General features: G+C 35.3%; 1 long non-coding RNA gene across 1 annotated transcript; it reads right to left on the minus strand.

The window, feature by feature from the left end:
- Window positions 1–1,143: 1,143 nt before the first annotated feature.
- Window positions 1,144–3,329, minus strand: LOC109367377. Its single transcript, XR_002114475.2, has 3 exons — window positions 2,640–3,329; window positions 2,090–2,218; window positions 1,144–1,455 (listed from the first exon to the last, which is right to left on the minus strand). It is a non-coding gene; the product is annotated as an uncharacterized LOC109367377 (long non-coding RNA).
- Between the last annotated feature and the right edge of the window lie 1,792 nt (window positions 3,330–5,121).

The following is a 5,121-nucleotide window of genomic DNA, read 5'->3' on the forward strand; positions in this document are numbered from 1 at the left end:
TCTTCAGAAAGAGCAGCCAGCTCTACCTTTTCTTCAACACTCTGCAGACAAGCAAAGATGACATACTCATCTGAAGTCTGGAAAATATAAACTTAAAGGATTCATGAGCCAGAAACTTTGCTTTTAGTGACAACACAGAATTATCTTCTGGCCATAAATAATCATATTTTAGTGTTTTGTGTTTAACTTCCTTGCTTGTAAAAAAAATATATATATATGTTTTATTGGTGTGCTGACCATGCATCCCCTACACTGCATTTTCTGCTCAAGGGGAAAAATGTTAGTTGCAAAACTAGAACTTGATTTCACGCTTTTTGGAGAAATTCAACATACTACAACTTACAGTTAACATATAGAAAAGTTTAAAGTAGTAAAAGTAGTTTAAAAACAAAGTGCTATTGAAGTAATGAAGACTGAAAAGGATCCAAATGTTTTCCTGCTTTACATCCACATTTTCCCTTTCTTTCATGGTTTTATGATTTTTGGTTATTGGCATTCCACATCATAACATCATGTAGTGCACTGGAAGTTAAAGAGTTAATGCTCCAGTTCCAGGCACCTGTCCAGAAGACCAATAACCAAAAATCATAAAATCATGACACCTTCAATTAGAAGAAATTATTTCAAAGAATGCAAATTCCTTCAAAGAATAATATGATAACACAGCAAATGAACTACATCACACATTGCCAAATTATATTAAGGCTATTATAACTACACTAGAGTTTCAATTATTCTGTGCGAGGAAGATATTATGACATCAGAAACATTACCAGTACTATTAATTAATAGTTTTGCTTTCAAAAAGCTTTAAAGTAACTTACTTTGAAGTCCGTAATTTTTACATTTCCTTTGTATATTGGACAATAATGCTTTCTGACTCTTCCAGGTATTTTGAATTGAAAGTGAGGCTTTGAGTAATCTGTGCAATTAGTCTGCATTTCAAAGAATGCAGGATAAAAAGAACAGTAAGACAACAGCTACTTTTAAAATTGTAGAATAAAACAATGATTTGAAAAATAAGTCCTCTTGTTATTTTTCTGTTATACTTGGGAGAAAACAGATTAAGTGCAGAATTCTGGACATCTCTTTAAACTGGACTTCCAGAATTAAAAAAAAAATAATAATAACGTTAAAAATATATATACACGTATGACCCTGTAGCTTGAAACAATTTCAGCAATAAAAAAAGCCATTGATTTAGTATTCTCTAGTTCTACTTTGACCAGTTTAATTCTATTGCTTGCTTTACAGGACATTAAAATAATTGACTGAGATAAGCTAGGCAGATGAAGGGAGATTTTTGGTTTTTTATTTTTTGTCATCTAGTTCACCTCATTTATCCAAGTAGGATCAGCCACAGTGCCGAAGGCTATGACAAGGTAGGTTTTGAATATCTCCAAGGACAGTGCAGCTTGTTTCAACATTTGACTGTCCTCACACCATCATAACACACTGTAAAAAAAAAAAAAAAAAAACAAACAATTCTAATCAAGCATAAAATATATTCAAAAAAAAAAATTAAATTAAACTGCATACAATTCATCCTCTCTCTTTTCCCTCAAAGACAAACAGAAGATTCCATATCACAGCCTTTATGAAACTTAAGAAAGGCTAAGAAAACTTTAACATCTTGTTTGTGCTACTGACTGATGTAGTGAAAAGGAGTAGGTTTTGCTTTGCTGTTCTTTGCATAATTCTAGGACTGTACATCTACATCACATCTCCACAGGCAATGAAATCAGAACCAGTTCCTTCTATTAGATGCACACCGTGTCTAGAGGTGACACAAAAGCAGTCGATTCTGATTGATTTTCTGTCATCTTTTTGCTTTTGTTCAAACAGGATACAAATAGGTATACTTGAGAATGAACTGAAAGACTCAGAACAGTGAAATAAGTCAAATTCACACTGAAAAAAAAGAAAAAAGAAAGAAAGAAAGAAAAAGACACTCCCATGCACTAAACTGATCATTTATACATACCGATATCTATGGGCATCATATAACTAGGAAGGATGTAGAGGATCTCAGACACATCAAAATTTAAAACAAAAGGGAACAACAGATTTTATAGTATTTTTGAGGTACCTGCCTGCCCAATGCTCCAGTCTGCCTAGGTCTTGTTGAATGATAGCACAGCCTTCCAGTGTGTCAGCCACTTTTCCCAGATGTCATCAACGTTTCAGGGTTTATATCAATATTTTAGAGTAATTATTTCTATTGGTACACAAATATAATAGGAGAATAAATGATTGATAATAAAAACATAAAAATAACTGATACTGTTTAACCAAAACACTTTGAAAAGTATATAAGCAAGCTAAAGATTCCTGACAGAAGAATCCACTCATGTAGCATTGAAAGGCAGCTACTGCTCAGTTTGAAAGTAAAAGGCTTTTTAAAAAGCACTATGACATTTGAAATAAAATAAAGGATAAACCCAGTTCAAATTACATTACATCTGTATGAGGCAAACAATTGAAAACAGCCAATGAAAAAATATTGCTTCCTTCTTCTTAAACCTTCCAGAATTACAATGAACTATCAAGGAAAGTGTAAGACAATAGTAGCATTCATTAAAGTTTCCAAGTTTAAATAGCACTCATTTCACATCTGCCAGACAAAATAACATTCTTACTGTACAGATGACAGAGCACAGGACAGTTGAAGAGACATTGGAATCTCCTTTGTAGAACCATGACATCATAGAATCCTAAGAGTTGAAAGGAACCCCTGAGAGCAATCTAGGTCAACTCCCCTGCAATGAACAAGGACATGCACCGCAAGATCATGTTGCCCAGGGCCTGGTCCAGCCTCACTTGAAAGTCTCCAGGGATAGGAGCTCACACCCACCTTTCCATCCACCAGTACCCCCAAGTCTGTTTCAGCAGGGCTGCTGAAATCTTTCATCTCCCACTTTGTATAGATAATGTGAGCTGCCTTGACTCCAGGTGCAAGATGTTACTTGATTTGTTGACTCTCAACAAGGTTCACCTGGGCTCATTGCTCAAGCCTGTCTAGGTCCCTCTGAATGGCATCCTGTTCCTCTGGTGTGTCAATTACAGCCCACAGCTTGATATCATCTCCAAAATTGCTGAGGGTGCACTCAAGCAAGTTTACTCATGACATGATCTTCAAAATCCACCTGGATATAGTCCTTGAAAACTTGCCTTAGGTACCTCTGTTTGAGCATAGGAGTTTGGCCAGATGACCTTCAGAGGTTCTTCCAACCCCAACCATTCTGTCATTCCAAAAAGTCAGAGAGATATTGATACTGGTACAGACTAGACCATCCCCAAGACATGTAAAGTAGATTATGTAAAACTAAAACCACATAATTTTGATAGAATTGATATAAAAATCAGAGGAGAGTGACTTTTGAAATTCTGAAAAAGTACAAAAGATAGAAAACAATTTGTACATGGCTGATGTAATTTAAGAATCAAAAATAATAATGTAATTCTGCTAGCTAAGTCTTGAGTTAATCTTCAAAACTAGTTTTTCCATTATTGTCCATCTCCCATGTTCATTTTTCTCTGTTGTCTGTAGAATTGGAAAGTTGACAGTGTTTCTATTTAATTAGATTGTAGAATCCTATCTGCAGAGCTGCTTGGTGTCATTGGGACTTAGGCCTTCCTGATGAAGAAATGACATAATTTCATTTCCCTTAAGATTTCTGAACCATAAATTGCCCAGGACTTTTAAAGCTCTTTAAAACATTTCTTTTTTGTAATAAGACTATGAAGTGATCTACATGCTTGTACAAGACATCGCATGGGAATGTAGATAAAATATATTTTGCAATGTAGAGCAGCTTCTGACAAATCACATGGAGTTTAACACTGGTGCCATACACTTTTCACAGCAGTCTGTTCATGGTGAACACAGCATGGTGTTCATATGGTAAAACCATAAATAGAATTAAAATCAAATTATTTTCTTCATTCTTGGATTTAAATGAGATATAGACTGATAGAATTGTCTAATAAACCTTTTTTGCGACCCGACTCTAATCTAGAGGTAATGTAGAGGCTGCAAGGTTCAAGATCTCTTTGGGGTAAATTAAGGTGAAACAACACTGAGCAACTGGTTAACGATGTAATTCAAACAAGAAGTAGCTTCAAAATTGCCTGGGGAGAAGAATTATTGATGAAATGCCTTATTAGCTATAAGCTATTATGATACATCTTCCAATACATTCTAATGTAACTTGAAAAGAGCGGTAAATAAAGGAAAAGAGAAAATTAGAACAGAGAGAGTGCACACACCCAAATGGGCAGTCCATTACATTCTATGTGCCCCCTCCCAAGAAGGAACTCAGTCCTTCTGTAGAATGTTCCAGAAATGTGTATGTAGTCTCGGGTGATCATCAGGTCTCTGCTAACACTGTGATTGAGGTATGGCGCAAATGTAGCTCAAACTATTGAATTCTCTGGACATGAGTCAGTAGATCAGAGGAGCTTCAGGAGGTCTCATTCTTCGCCTGCTGAAATGCAGGCTTAATTTGCAAGGTCCCTCTCCACTAAGTTTGCCTGATGGAATTTAACATCTCGGCACAGTCTTCACAAGATAGGAAAATCAGCTGGAAGGAATACTTTGCCTTTATGAGGCACCTTCCTCCAACTGCTCCTTATCTCGTTATTGTGGTGATCTCTTCTTACACTTCTGCTAAGTGTTTGCTTCTCATTCTCCTTCAACCTTAGTTAGAAACTTCACATTTGAATGCATAGTGGATAGAATAAACACTTAAAATAACTCTATCCTTACTGCTCACAGTATATATCTCTAAAATATTCATGTAAGCTTAAAAGTGCTAAAATATATTAAAAATAAATCTTGCTGTTAATTGTGGGGGAATTGGACAAGATGACTTTTAAGGGTCCCTTCCAAGTCATGCAATCGTATGACTCTAAATATTTTTTTTTTCAAGAGAATCATGAGAAAGATAGCTTTCTTATTAAGTGGAATTGAAATAAGTCCTACAAATGATTGTACACAATAGAATTATAAACACAATAGAACGCAAGATACATCTGGCATCTGAAATTAAGTTCTGTATGTTATATGTATTTAGTTTAAGTCTCTGCATCTAGCCTAGGTCATTAACCATTGTCCATCTC

Source organism: Meleagris gallopavo, chromosome 4 (genome assembly GCF_000146605.3).
Source record: "Meleagris gallopavo isolate NT-WF06-2002-E0010 breed Aviagen turkey brand Nicholas breeding stock chromosome 4, Turkey_5.1, whole genome shotgun sequence".
Lineage (NCBI taxonomy): Eukaryota > Metazoa > Chordata > Aves > Galliformes > Phasianidae > Meleagris > Meleagris gallopavo.